The sequence below is a fragment of the Vidua chalybeata genome, chromosome 17, assembly GCF_026979565.1.
Source record: "Vidua chalybeata isolate OUT-0048 chromosome 17, bVidCha1 merged haplotype, whole genome shotgun sequence".
NCBI lineage: Eukaryota > Metazoa > Chordata > Aves > Passeriformes > Viduidae > Vidua > Vidua chalybeata.
The window spans coordinates 12,175,384-12,191,189 of record NC_071546.1 but is presented as its reverse complement, the minus strand read 5'-3'; positions in this window follow the sequence as shown (position 1 = coordinate 12,191,189).

Here is a 15,806-nt window from a genome sequence, read left to right as displayed (position 1 = left end):
GTTCTGGAGCTCCAGATCCTGAGAGCAGCTATGAATAGCGGCTTTAAATTTATCCAAGGTTGGAAAGAGGCCGAAACCTAAAGCTTCAAGATGATGGCAGTTCAGCTGGCTAGGAAGCCAGCAGAGCCTTGCAAGGGGCATGGAGATAAATTCCCATCTACAGGGTGAACAACATCACCATCCACGTCCAGTAATGCTGTGGAAATGGGGTGACTTAGAATGACATGGGATCATGAGAGGTACAACTCTGCCAGGAGTTATTCCTGCTGGCAGGAGCCAGAAGGGTGGTGAGACCCATGGGGAGCTTCTGCCTTGACCCTCACTGAGCACCCTGACTCCCCTGTTTCTTTTCCTGCAGCTCATTTGGGTCTACCCAGGCTAAGTTAAGTGTGCCTGGACTTTTGTTCCACTTCAATCCCTGGACTGACTTAAATAACAACTTCATAGACAGCCCCGTGGCCAGGACAGTGGAGCTGGACAGCAGAGCTCCTGCTGGCTTTGGTGGTGACCAAAAGAACCTGCACAAAAACAAACCCCAGCAAAAACCCCACATTCAGCCTGGTTTTGCCTATCAAAGTGATACTACCAACAGTTCTGTCAAGCTCCAGAGGTAACCAACAGGGGGAAAAAAGAAACCCTATAAATTAGCTATAAATTTAAACTAGGACAAGAGTTGGGAAAGGGAGGGGAAGGCTGTTTGAGAGCTGTGGGTTGAGTGGTGGTCTTAGAGTACAAAAACAATAGCCTTCTGACACTAATAAGTAGAAGCAAGCCTTGGATTCTGTGGCGTTTTCTTGGTCTTTATTCTATAAAGACAGAAATCTGGCTCTATTTCATCATAGTTATCTACACTCAGGCACCCCTCCACCCTTGAAGGAGATTAGTAGTGATAATGCATCTGGTACCTGCCCCAGCAATAACAGATCTATGTGGAGAAGATTACAAGAAATTGTTTGGACTTCTGCCCAGTCCTAGAAGTCCCACCAAGCATTTCCAAAAGTCCCATCAGTTTTTACGGCTTGTCTCTCAAGAAGGCTGCAGAAACCTACATGAGGGAGAGACTTTAAAAAGATTTCTGCAGACGTTTATTTCTGGCCAAATTATGATTGCTTGGAGGAAAAAGAAGCCACCATACAAATCTTGTTAGAGACTTCAGCAGGAACTCACAAACCCATGCAGAACCAAGATAAGCTAAAAAAAGCAATTGCATCCAGGAAGGAAAGACAGACCAGCCAGCCAAATGCAACTCTTAATTCCAACCCGTGACAGACCCCTGGGGCAGCTCCAAAGCCACTTAGCACAAGTGTGGAGCTGGGCCAGGAGAAGTCGCTGGCACCAGAAGAGCAGCTCTGGCAAGTCCCCGCTGCAATTTGGTGATTTGCTGAGGGGGACAGACTCAGACAGGCTCAGTACCATCAGGACCACTCCCCACCCCCAAACCCCCTCCCAAGCTGACAGCTCCAGGGACACTGTGATCCCTGAGCTCCCTGCACATGTAGGAAAGCAGAGTAACAGCACATCTGTCAGCAGCACAGAAACACGCGGCAGTGCTCGCTGCGGCTTGGCAGGAGCCTGGATCAGCCGTCTGCAGCCCAAGGTCTAAAGGGCAATCTGCCTCCCAAGACTCCTGCAGCTCCAGGGACCCGTGTCCTGGGGCAAATATCTGTGACTGGGCAGCCCAAAGGCCCCCTGCACATGCCCTGCAGGTACCGTGCCCACTTTGTGCTACACAGGAGGCGAATTTCCCAGGGAACCCAGGGGATAAAACAACAACAGAGGCTAAAGGTTAATCCCTGTGCCCCTCAGAGCCTCCAGTGGACCTCACCAGATGGGCTGCTCAGCCAGCAGAGGTGGAGCACATGGCACACCAGCACAGCGTTAGCAGGCACTGAGAATGTTCTCGACTGCAAGGTGCTTTCTTTTCAGGGACACTGTGCACAGAGCTGCCAGGAAGGTGACTGGACTGATTAGCCTTGTGCAGGGCTGTGGGACTGCTGGCAACTGCCTGGCCTGGGGGTCCCCAGGCTGCACTGCTCAGTAGGAGGAAGGTAAAGGAGGGGGACCAGATGGTTTCTAGCAATGACAGCTACAAACCTCCCTGCAGGCTGTGTCACATCGCTGCTCCATCTCCAAACAAGCAGCTCTCACATACAGCTGCACCCTTAGACAGTGGAAGCTGGGAGTTTCTTCTGTTCCAGTTGCTGGAGAGCATCTCCCAGTCTCCTGGTCCAGGTGAGGGGGTTTGCTGGATGCTGTCCCTGCTGCAGGCACAGCAGGAGGGCCCTGCTCCCAAGACATTTATGATGGTGCCAGGTTTCTTTAACTATGAATTTGAACAGAAATCATGCTGCACCCTAAATGTCACTGCCAGGCAGAAGGGAAGTAATGAGTCTCCAGCAATATTCCCAAGATCATGATTTTAAAGCAAGAACCCCTACAGCTGTGGCTGCCTTGGTGAAGCCATTAACAAATGCAGTTTAACACATCCAAGTGCAGCCAGTCCTGACTGGGGGCTGCTCCCATCCTTCTCCCCCCATTGCTCTGCTTATTGTTTGCTTCATTGTTAATCCCACCTAATTTAAAAATAGGAAATTGATTTCTTATGTATCCATTACAAACCAAATCATTTCTTTATTACAGAGAGGATCATATTTCATAAGCAAGTCATGGAAAATTAAAACCATGCCTGTTGCTTTGATGAAATAATGGAGAAAAGTGCTGGAGGGGAAGGCACAGACAGCTGGGGGCTGTCATGCAACCAGTGGTGCAAGTTAACTCTTTGCTCTCATCCAGAGCTCCCAGCACTGCCTGTTCTCCTCCCCAAAGCTTCTGGTTGTAGTGCTAAGTACTCCCTTATCCCTGAGCCTCCAAAGCACCTCAGAGAAAGAATACAACCCCTCTGAACAAAGTGGGTCAGTGATTGTGGAGGTTTTGTTGTTAACTGAAGGTTTGCAGATTCCTCCCAGTATTGACACTCCTGAAATTCCGGGTTTGTTGCTGTTGCACAGAGTGCAAAACACAGGGACAAACACCAGCCACACTCAGCCCAGGAGTCCTTGTAGCATAAATATTTCCAGTCCTTGGGCATATTAGACCGTTGTGCTGTGCTGCTGGGAAGGGGGCTCAGGCTGAAGGGGAGCCACAATTGCCTGGGGAGATCCCAGTGTCCATTGCCCTCAGGTTATGTCAGTACAGCAGGCACCACAGCAACAACAAGTTAGCAGTGTACTGTGGCTTGGGGTGGATAATAAATTAAAACAAAATCCCTTGTGTGCATTGCAGAGGATTTATGGACTGTTCTGTGAACCTCCTGTGGAGCAGACAGGACACAGGTCCTCTGAAGAGTAATCCAGATAAGTGCTACAGCCCGAGGACATTGCAACATCCAGCCCAAAGTTCATTGGCTACTTCATTAACGTGTTGATCTCCAGGAATTACAGCCAAAAACACCCTCTGCAATTTCCCCGTCAGAAGCAGAAAGAACACTGAGCTATCACTGCAGAATTCTTTTCATCATGTATCATCTGTGGATGTATCCATATAAAAATGCCATTTTTGAGGACAAAGAATAAGCAAAACTGTCACAACAGACCACAGTCAGGCTCCATGAGAGCAAAGGGTAGCAGAAGAGATTTGTTTTAGAGCAGTAATTCATGTCTAGCCTGTTCAACTCTGAGCATACCTTTTTGAGCAAGTAGCTATTTGGTTTCATTCCTTTGGGGTAAGAGTCTCCCATTTGGGAAAAAAAAAAACCAAACATTTTACAGTATCTTGTAAGTCTGTGTTGCTCCCAAAGCCTGCCATAGAATCACTGAGGTTGGAAAAGATCCTTAAGATCACTAAGTCCCCATGGACTTGTTCTTCCTGGAAGTCAGGACCAGGGAGATTACCACCCTAAAGTAATTCTTACACCAGGTAAGAGGCCTGGAAACCTTCACCTGATCCTGCTCCAGTCCTGGGAGGAGCCCAGCCAGCCACCAGCAGGTATTTGCCAGTTCACCACAAAAAGCTTCCTTCCAAGTGAGCCAAGGGAAGTCCTTTAAAACTCTTTATGGTCCCTTTGTGCTGATGGTTCTCAGAATAGAAAAACAAGTTTTGTAACTCGGTGGAAGTGAAGGAAACGAGCTCTTTCCAGGAACATCCTGCGGTGACCCTGCAGCCCCCAAGCTCCCTCCAAAGGGCTTCTTGGAAGCTCTGTCACTGGGATATACCATGCTCCTTTCTACCAGTTTCTGTACTGGCTGCTACCATGTTCAGCCAACTTATTTATGCAATAAACAGCTCAAGAAATATCTGTATAAAATACTGTAAGTTATGTCCAAGCAGCTCCAAGATCAACTAAAAGGGCCAAAACTCTCAGCCTCTCTAAAGTTCTACATGAGAGGCATTTCAGTTTCCTCGTAGGGGGTATTGAGTTTTAATAATAATCAAATGCATGATAGAGTTATTTTCAAGAAGTTTCTTCTTTGGTCTTACCATGAATCACCCAAACAAAATACTCATTAGAACTCTTGGAGGAAAATGTCAAAGTGATGTGATAAGTCACCAAAAAAAAATGCAGAAATTCAGAAACATCCATTTGCACTTGCACAGCAGAGCCGGCTCACCAGGCTGATATTTTAATGGAACCACTGGATGTTTTCATTAGCTGCATTTGCCACAATGACAGCAACAATAACTCCCAGACAGAAGTCGAGACAAGACGCAGTAATTAGGTCAAACCTTCAGGATAGAGCTGTCATCACAGACATAAATGTAAGTTACTCTCTCACTGCCCAAGCTCTGCAAGATGTGCTGTTCACTGGGTTGTCTAAGCATGATAAAGAAGGGGAAGAAATGAGGGTCATTCTGCCTTTTGCTGTTGTTCACAATTACCCCGTGTTTAATTGATCTTGATTAATTATTTAAGGTAAACTGAGCTTCCCTGACCTAATGGCAACATGTAAACTGATTAACTTTACAAAGCCAGCAAAATGATCTGCACAGTGAGATCAGCTCTTGTAATCCATTATTTAGGCCAGGTTATCCTCTGTCAGGGCCAAGGATGTGCTGCCAGCCACAAGGCAAGATTGTGGAGGTGTGATGGGGGTCCCCTTGGGATGGGGGTCAGACTCCCCCAGCCCCTTGGCACCAGTGGGAAGGGAGGAGGAACAGGAATATGGGGAAGAGGAGGAACCGTCCTGAGCTCTGGTGGCTCCTGGGGCTGCACCCATATGGGCTTGGGGAGAGGAGAAGATGGAAACAACCCCTTTCCAGGTGGGCTGAGGGTGGTGGCAGGGCAGTGACAGGGGAGGAGGCACCGTGGAAGGCAGGTTTGAGCAGCCCAGCAGGACCCAGCTGCTGTTGGGCTCACAGACCCAGCACTGCAGCCTGCACAGCCCAGCCCCAGAGGCAAATGCAGTCTGGCCCTCTGCCTGGCCTTATTTTGGCTGCCCTGTCTAGAACATCACCATGGGTTACAGGGCAAAACCCATTTATTTGGTGCAGATAATGCCTATCTTAGCTGAAAATCAATCCCAGATAAAAGCTTTCCAAGAGATCCTGCTTAGATTTGCGTGTGAACATTGCAACGGGAGCAGCAGTGCCCTATCCAGGCTGATAAGCAATCTGGTAGCACTGATTCCCTGTATAACCTAGTAAATTACACATATTGGAAGAAAGTGATTTGTTTGGAGACCTACAGTATCCCCCATCCCTGCTGGCCAATCACTAAGGCAGGTACACAGATAAATGAGAAGAAAACACTCGTCACCACTTTGGCTTCAGGGCAGAAGCAGATAGGGCTGATAAGGCAGCAAGTGAAATTCCCCTCCAGGCTCCCAAACAAATAAATACCTACTTGGGCAGAGGCTGCTCAGCTGCAGCAAATTCTGCTCTGGTTGTTTGAAATAGCAGCACCCCCAGGCACAAATAGAGCCATAACCTCCCTCCTTCATCAAAAACTCCCTGTCCAGAGACCTTGTGCTCAAAACAGGTGAGACAGGGCAACTGGGAAGAAAAACAGGCACCCAGAGTCCTGCTTGGAGGCACGGGGACAGGTGGGAGAGCCAGTCCAGCACCACCATCCCAGGGAAGCAGCCTCCCCCCAGGCTGGCTCTGTGTAAGGGTGAGGATGCTGTTAGGTCACAAAATACAGAGGCAAGAGAGATGTGGGCACCACAAGCCAGTCCCACCACTGAGGTCCCCATCACTGCAAGGTGAAGGTGACAACCCCCATCAAAACTGTCCCTGCCACTAGCCAGGAGGAAAAGCACAGAAGTCAGGAACATCCCCAGCCTTCAGGATGGACTAATCCCTGTCAGCTGTGCACAGAATCCCCCAAATCCTTCAGTCAGTGAGAACTTCCTTCATGATCTGGCTGTGCCACCAAAGGCTTTGATACCATCTCCCTCCTTTTTAAACAGAGATTCATGAAGTCTCATAAGTCATATTAAAAAAAAAAAAAAAAGGCTTTCAGCCAAATTGCTGATACATCACATTTATGGGTTTTTTTCCTCCCATCCCAGTTTCTTTTCCATCTCATCAGTTCCTTCCCTGTATTTATTTCTATTTGGTTTTCTACCTCTGGGAGCAGAGCAAGCCATCAAACCTGGATTAAACATGCCACAAAAGAATTCATGCCTTGACATGGCCAAAATATTGGTTTCCAATGAAACAAAACAAAAGACCAGGGTGAAGTAACTATTTCAGCAGCTTGTGCAGCCATGTAAATAGATGTTGCCAAGGGAGACTGAAGAGAGATAAAGATCCACCACTCCTCCAGAGCTCACAGGGGAAATGTTCAGATCCAAACTCCATTTCCCAGCAGCATTCACCAGTCCAGCTCCAGCCAAAATGGTGAATAAGCCACATTTAAAAAATAAATGCTTCAAAAAAGGACAGCAAAGTTCAGGCTTCCCAGCTGGGCACCAGGAAGGCATTTCCTCTCGAGGCAGGTTTCATTTCCCAGCCGTGGGACATCTGCAGCCTCCTACCTGTGAGGAAGGGGCTCAGCAGACCTCAGGGCTGACCCAAGACAGCAGTGTTTGTTTTTTATGGAAATATGTATTTCTTTGAAAGAATATGTGTCTCACTGGCAACCCCCAGACCTACCAGGATGCCTCAGTGCAGCTGCTCCCGAGGTGGGAGCAGGCAGAGGGGACTGGCAAGGCTGGAGAGCAGAGCCCCACGCCCTGTGGTGCCAGGGATGTGCCAAGGCCGTGCCTGGGTGAACATCAGGAAAGTTTCCCCTGGAGGGTTGGTGCACGGCAGTGAGACTGCCTGAGAGGCTGAGGAGGCTCTGTCCTTGGCCATGTCCAGGACAAGGCACAGCTGACCCAAAACAGCCCTGGCAGCAGCTCAGAGAACAGACCAGAGCCCTCCCAAGGTCCCTCTCATCCAACACTTCATCAAGAGGATGGCAAATCAGTGCAAAAAGAGGCGAATACAAGACTGACCACAAAAATTCAACCAGCAGCTCCAGGAAAGAGGCAGCTCTAAAACAAGTGACTTTATCCCTGAGGGTTAATTAACGCTGAACCCAATAAAGCCTAACTATTTTGTTTTAATTAAGAGAAGGGGCCCCTTGGCAGCTCCCCCTCCATCCCAGGGACACCCACACCAAGCACAAACACTGAGGAATGCAGCTCCAGCTCACTCGCTGGCGTAACGTGTTTGTTGTCCCGGTGCTGGATTCCTGCTGCCCAGGCTGCACTTTGCTCCAGGAACATTTCACCTGTGAGCACGGAGCCAGCCCTGCAAGCAGGGTAAACACTGCTCTCGGAGGGCAACACACGCCATTTGCTAAGCAAACCCACGGACACGTTGACTTTGTTTGTGTTCAGCCTTTCCTGCAAATTGCCAGGGCAGGCTGCGCCAGTTTTGCAGAAATCAGAGGGGTTGTGCTGGCCTGGGGGGGCTTTGCTGTGTGAGGAGGGGCTGCAGAGCAATCCTGGCAAGGCTGGAGGTGCAAAGCATCCAGCAGCACCCCAGGCTCATGAGCTCCCTCTGCCCCAGGAGCAAAACCAGTCGATTTTAGTGGTGGTCTGGGTTTGGAGGGGGCCGGGGAGGAGGGAAGGGGCAGGGCTGGCTCAGGCTGTGGTGAGCAGGGACAGAGAGCCCAGCTGAAAGCTTCTTGGGAGGAAAGAAATGCAAGCAGAGCCTGCAAGCACTTGTTAGTCCACACACTGGAGACACAGTGGGAAATGCTTCCTAATACATCAGCTCTCTCCCAGGATTGCTGCCTGTGTGCTGAGAGCTTGGGGAGTGCAGCCCCAAAGACTGCACACACTGCCCCACGTGTGTTTGGTGGTGAAATGATGCCCCAGGTGTTGGCTTTTCTATTTTTCACATTCTGAGCTGCTTTAGTGTGCAGTTCTGAGCTTCACATTATGGGATGGTGAGCTCTCTTCACAGAGCAGGGAGACAAAACAATTCCTGCTCCAGCTGGGCACCAAGGACAAATGATCCAAAGCTCAGGCCCAGGAGCACAAACAGCGTGGGCTGGAGAGAGAAAAACAAGCAGGATGGGAGTGCCTGGGCTAAAGCTGGAATGGGACAATGAACTGCAAGGTGCAAATGGAGCAGAGCTGATCCCAGTGAGAGCCCCCGGGAGCGCTCGTGCATTTTGGGACCATTTTGGTTCCTCTTGGGTGCAGCCCTGGCTGGGCTCTGGTGCTGCCCAAGGTGGATCCATGGAGGAGATCCTTGGAATAAATCCCTGCTTTATTCTGTAGCTGTGCCCAGCTTCTGCTCCAGCTCAGCCTGCACAAGGCACCAACAGGTCCATGCAGGATTTCAAAAGGCTGCAAGGAGACCTGTGCCTCCAGCAGGGAATAAAACACCCTCCAGGCCAGCAACTGAGGCACAAAGCAGCACAAGGTCCCTTCACAGGAGCTGGGTGCCCACCCAGCCAGGACAGACACTGCATTGGCACAGGGCAGGCTGGCTTGGGTCACTTATCTCAACTCTGCTGAAAGCAAGCAGGATCCGGGGGCTTTGTTTGTTTTACAGGTACATCTTGCTTCACAGGGTATTTCAGGTAACCACTGAAGACAAGTTCAAGGTGTGCCAGAAGTCCCCCTGTGAACACACGAGTGTGCAGCCGTTCAGGAGGGAGCACACTGCTGGGACTTCAGTGTCCCAGGCCACAAACCTGCTCTTGGCAGAGGCTGCATAAGCCTAAACCTCCTTCACAGGAGGCTGAACTCCCCCAGCACACCAACAGAGCTGTTTCTGTGGCTCAGCTGCCATGAGCACTGCTGTGCCTTGCCCGTGCATTGGAGCCCTTCCCAAATCCATGTCTAACCCCAGCAACCTCACGGGACGTGGCAGAGAGGTGCCTCACCTCTGGATTCCTGCCCAAGAGTTTGATGCAAGCCTGAAAAGACTTCATCTCCGAGGTGAAATTGGCATCATCTGCACTCATTCCAGCCAGGGCTCTCCTCCCACCAGGCACCCTCCCAAGATAAAGCTGTCCCAGTTAGTACCAACAGATCCAGTTCAGCACAAATTGTCTGATTGTTTACATAATATGGGACTTATCTCTTACTGTACAAACAGAGAAAGCAGGGCAAAATAACACGTCTCTCTACTCCTCTCCTGTCTTAAAAGGACAAATCAACCAGAAATCCTAAAATACAAAAAAAAAAAACCAAAAAAAAAAAAAAAAAAAAACAAAAAAAAAAAAAAAAAAAAAAAAAAAAAAAAAAAAAAAAAAAAAAACCCCCACCCTGCTGGTCAGGGTGCCCTGGCCTGGAGGGGCACTGGCTGTGTGTTTTGGGGCACTAATCCCCTCTACAAAGTGGCTCTCATAACCACCCTCATTGTCTCAATAGAGCAGTAAAGTAAGTGCTGTGCTCCTGCAGGGTAAGGGGACTCTGCTGCCCACTCAGCTGCCCCAGGCTTGGCTCTGGAGGTCACAGAGCAGCCAGACCCTGCTGAATGGCAGCTGTGCCAGTGCCACACGTCCCCAGCACTGGGGAGGTGCTCCCAGAGCTCACATACAATTTCTGTGTGCACAATTTCTGTATTTAACAAGAAACCCTTTTAGTTCCTGCAGACATCTCTCCCCGTGGAGCTCTGAGCTGGCTTCCACAGGAAACTTTTCCAGCAGAAATATCCAGGGGAAGTAGCTTTGCTGACCCTTTTGCAGACTGGGGCAGATGGGAACCGCTCTCAGGGATGGCCCAAACCCTCCTGCCAGGTCAAATCCAGGCAGGAGCAGGAGCCCCACAGCCCAAAGGTTGGGACCTGTGTGCATGCACAGGAGCAGAGGGCAGGAAGGAGCCACAGAAAATAATCAGATGAGCAAGACTTCAGCCCTGCTGGTCTCCATCATCCCTCTCATCATCCCCACCTCCCTGCAACCTCCATACAGCACCACTCTCCATCAGGGCCAGGAAAATCCCTTCCTCCTGCTCCCCATGCAGCTTCCAGCCAGGACTCCTGCCCCTGCTCCTCATCTCAGGGCCTGCCCACCCTCCAAGTGCCCCTCGTTTGCCATGCACCCCTCCTGCCTGGCTCTGCCCCACTCCCCCCAGCTGCAGGGGGTTATCCTGACAGCAGAGGGGATGGAGAGGGGACCAGGCAGTCACCCTTCCCTTGGAGATCCAGCATGTCAGAAAATGGGGGTAGTCAGGGGGTAGAACAGCCGCGGGACGTGTTGCCACGCTCTCACGAATCCTGCTTGGAAAACTTCAAGCATCCTTGTTGTCGCCCAGCCTGCCTGTCGATGTCCCCATACAAGCTTTCCGCCCTCCTCTCATCCCTGGCTACGGGAAGCCGGGCTGAGCCGTCCCGTGCCTCCGAGAGCCGAGCCCCTTTCCCTGGGACAGCCCTGCCAAGAGGCTCCTTCGCTCGCCATCTCGTGGTGGCAGTAGGCAGCCTGCCACGGCCCGCGGCCCGCATCCCGCATCCCATATCCTGCATCCCATATCCCACATCCCACATCCTACATCCCATATCCTATATCCTACATCCCATATCCTGCATCCCGCATCCCACATCCCGCATCCCATATCCTGCATCCCATATCCCACATCCCACATCCCATATCCTACATCCCATATCCCATATCCTACATCCCATATCCCACATCCCGCATCCCACATCCCGCATCCCATATCCCACATCCTACATCCCACATCCCACATCCCACATCCCACATCCCGCATCCCATATCCCACATCCTGCATCCCACATCCCGCATCCCATATCCCACATCCCGCATCCCATATCCTACATCCTGCATCCCATATCCCATATCCTGCATCCCATATCCCACATCCCGCATCCCACATCCCGCATCCCATATCCCACATCCTACATCCCACATCCTGCATCCCACATCCCGCATCCCATATCCCACATCCTGCATCCCACATCCCGCATCCCATATCCCACATCCTGCATCCCACATCCCGCATCCCATATCCCACATCCCGCATCCCACATCCTGAATGCCGCATCCCAAATCTCACATTCTGGCCCGTGGGGGCCCAGAGTGCGTTGGGGGTGGGTAGGGGCTGGGCCACCACCGTGTCACCACCGTGTCACCACCGTGTCACCACCAGCACTGGGTGCTGCTCTACCCCCCAGACTCGACCTGAAGCCAGTCGGACCCAGCCCCGTGGTGTCAGTGAGTTACACCTGTGTTACCCAGGCACAGATTTGGCCCTGCAGAGTCACTCACTCACAGGGCTCAGTCCTGCCCCGGGAATTTCCCCCGACTCCCATGGGAGGTGCAGCAGGAGGTTAACACACACACACACACACACACACACACACACACACACACACACACACGGGGCGATGATGTGTTGGATATGCAGATATTCCATGTTCCCAGACATGTGACAGACTGTAAAGGTTTGGCTCCTCACACCCCCAGCACACCAGGACTGGGCTGCCCACCCTCAGGCACCCCAACATTGCTGTAGGTGTCACGGCCCAGGCACTCTGTGAGCACCAGGGGGTGGGAAGGAAATGCCCTGTTTGTGACAGGGACACCAGGGCAGCTTGGCACTGGCACAGCTTCGCAGGATCCAGCAGCATGGCTGAAGAGCTCCAAAGGCAAAGGTCCTGTCTCCAACCCTTTTTAACACTTTTTGCCATGGAGCCGCTGCAGGACCCAGAATTGTCCCTCCACCCTGTGCAGCTCCAGGCTGCAGGCTGAACTCTGCCATGGTGTCACCCTGCACCACTGCTGTGCACACACTCAAATTTCACCCTCAGCCAAATGGTTTTCTTTAAACTGACCCAGGGAAATACGTCCCAGGAAGAGCAGATGCCTGGAAGCCCTTCCAGACCTGGATACCAAAGCAATGGCTCCTGCAAAGTGCCCTCATGCAGATTCCTCCAGGATCTGCGGTGCCACCCCAGCCCCCCCTCCAGCACTCCCAGTCCCCCACCAGGCTTCCCTTTTTCTGGTTTCCCCCTCTAATTTGGGTAGAACAGCACAAAAGGAGCAATTTTGCTCCCCACCCCCTTTCCATCCTCCCTCCTCCCCTGTCTGGCAGGTCTGTGTTATTATTAAGACACTTGAGATTATGGTTGTCTGGAAGTCGAAGAATGACAGGAAAGAACCAGATGCCATCCACTGATAAATTACCAGGGCATTATGTAGAGGCAGCTGTACCATATAAAAGCTGGGTTTTTATACCAGGCCATGATTTTCCATGTGGCATCGTATGGTTCCAGCATCTGGGCGTCACCGTCAATGCCTCCCATATATTTTGCTGAGCACTGTCATTATGATAATGAAGAAATTGCAGCAGACGTTAATTGTGGCTCCTGCTGGCTACTGAGAGAACTTGAAGGTATCAGAGTGGGCTGGCAGGGCCTCTCTCACCTCACAGGGGGTTCCTCCACTCTGTTGGCAGTGGACAAGAGGAATTTGGATGGGTCTGAGTGCTGTGAGCAGCATCCAAGTCCTCCTGTCCCAGTGGCTGGACCTGATCAGGACTGGCTGGTGCTGGTCACCATGATGAGATGAAGTTTTATGTCTTTGTATTGTTCCCCCTGCAGAGATTTGTAAATTCACTTCCCCTGCTTGGTTTTCTCATTATTAGCACGGAGCAGCCATGGGCTGTGCTAAAGGATGGATGTCCTAAAGGACAGGAGCAGGAAGATTTGAGCCTCTGGTTTGTTGCCCCATTGCTCAATTCTCAGCTGGCAGAGCTGTCCTACAGGTGGTCCAGCCCTGGGCGTGGGGACAGGGACACTCAGACAACCCCTCATGCTCTGGGGTGATTCACAGTGATACCTCACAATGCTCTCTCTGGGGGATGGTTTTGGTGCCTCAGGAATCCACCACAGGTATGTCCTGGAAGTGGGATGAGGATGGGCAGAATTGCTGCCCTGTGAGTCACTCTGGGAAACCTCTGTCAGACAGGAACCTTCCTGCTCCAACCTTCCTGCGATCTTACTCGACTGCCAGTGGCAACAAAAGCCTGGTACTCACCAAAGAGAAGCAGCCCCTGCATCTCAGAGCCAGGGGTTTGGATCAGAACAGCCTAAAAGCCTTCCCCCAGAACTCCACCAAAGCTTTTATGAGTTCCCAAAGCCCACAAAAGCAGGTACCCCCACTTTCCCCTTCTTGACCCCCGCCAGACAAGTGTTTCTTTAAAGAAATAGAGAAACAGCTTTAAAAGCTCTGTAAAGACACAGGTGGGACTGATGCTGTGCCCGGGCATTGACAGTCAGACCAGCAGGAGCAAAGCTCAGGAAACCCTCACGTTTCCTTTCCAGCTCTCTGCTGAGGAGCAGGAGCTGGCAGCAGTGTGTGCCTGTCCCTGTGCCTCCTGCTTGAGCCCCAGAGTGTCCCAGGGCTCCTCTGGCACCCCTGGGATGTCACTGCCAGCTGGGAGAGCTGGCCTGTCCTAGGCAGCTGCACAGCTGACTTGGGAAAAGAGCTCATTCCACCCTCACCACTCACCCTAGCCTGTGGCTTCACAAACCAGCCCTCAAGGAGCCCTGCAGTTACTTGAGCCCTTTGTGGGGGGGCTCCTCACTGAACACTCCTCACAGAACCCTTGTGCCAGGGAAGACTTTGCCTGAAGGCAACACCAGACACACCAACACAGCACCGAGCCTCTCCCTCCCCGAGGGCACCACTGGCAGCACTAACATGGCTTTTTCCCAATGGGCAGTGGAAAACAGGAGGAGTAAATGTAGATGGCTGCAGCTTCAATGGAAAACTCCTTTGGGAGCCCGTGCCTGGTCATCGAGCTGTCCCACGAGATGCTGTGTGCCAGACTTCAACAGAAACACAGAATTAAATGTGATCCAAGAGGTGCAGTGAGATTCCCAGGAAAGGGACAGAGGATTGTCCTGTGCTGATGCTGCTGACACTGCCAGGCAACGAGGAGGAGCTCCAGAGAGAGGGTGCTTTGTTCACTAGGCTCAAAAGCATTTGGTATCACACAGAAACAAAAAAGTATTTGTTGGGATCAAACAGCATTCATGCCAGTTCTTGTCCAGCCTCTGTCTCCCGGGAAAGAAAAGAACTAAGATGATCCCTGGGCATTAAAGCCACGGAGAGCTGGAGCAGGACCCGTGGGGACCCTCGCACAGGGGTGGCACAGTCCCAGCACTGCTGGGGCATTATGTCACTGCTCAGGTATGGCTCAGCCCGGGACCTGCCCTGGCCACAGCCACAATTAGCACCCGTGCCCTGGCAGCTGCACTGGGAGGGTCCCTGGCTGGGATTGGGATGGTGACAGCAGGGTCTGAGCCTCCAGTCCTGCCCTGCCCCACACGGGGGTCTCCAGTGACAGCTCCTCCTTCTGGGCTGGATACAGCCCCGTCCCAGGGAGGGTTCCCACGGAACTCTCTCTGAAGTTTCCTCTTTGCTTTAGGTGTCAGTGGGCTCCTGCCAGAAAGCCACCAGTCAGCAGCACTGCGGGGTTAGAAATGGGTAACTCTATGGATGTTCAGCTTAAAAATGTCCCCTACCCATATGAAAATAAAAGAGGCAGCTTCTCGCTTGGGTGTGCCTGTCCCCAGGGAGGAACCCCGGCAGGGAGAGGGGCAATGTGCCACCCTTGGAGCACCAGAGCAGCAGCTGTGGGGTGACCCATGATGTCCAAAACTGCTTGTGTGCCCTGCATGGTTTGAGATGCACAGCAGCCCCAGGCTCCCACACAAGCCATGGGCACAGAGCAGTGCCATGGGCAGCCCCTCGTGGGCTGGCTCTGCTGGGTGTGGGAGCTCAAGCCGTGCCAGGCCAGCATCCCTACAGAGAGGCTCCATTCTGGCAGTGCCAGGAGCTGCCCCCATTGCCCATCGTGTGGGGCAGGCACATCCAGCAGCCCCCCATGGAGACCCCACCTTGGAAGCGTGTTGGCACTGGCTCCTTCTCGTTCCTGGCAGATGTCCTCAGCGGAAAGAAAAACCCTGGGGAGCCAGGAGAATTTCCTACAGAGGGAGGGGAAAAAAAAAAATTAAAAGATAAAGAAAAAAAGAAAAAGAAGAAAGAGGGAGGCTGCCCATCTCAGCTCACTGCTGCCTGGCACCTGTGTCCCAGGGCAGGCGTCCAAGCGCCGGAGCAGGCGCGGTGCCACGGCAGCAGATGGGCACGAAGGCAGAGCCCCGGGCCTCAATCCTGCCACACCAGGGAGGGGACGGCTGTTTAGGGCAAATTTCCCAGCTGAGAATGTCAAAACAGCTGCCAGTCTGGAGTTTATACACCTATAATTAAGGGGGTATGTGATCTCTAATCCAGCTCAAACGGAGCTGGATTAATTGTCGGGCCTAAAAATAGCATCGGTGACCATGTAAGGCAAGCTTTTGTGTGCAGTTTAAATTAGGAAAGTGGGCTCTGGGGT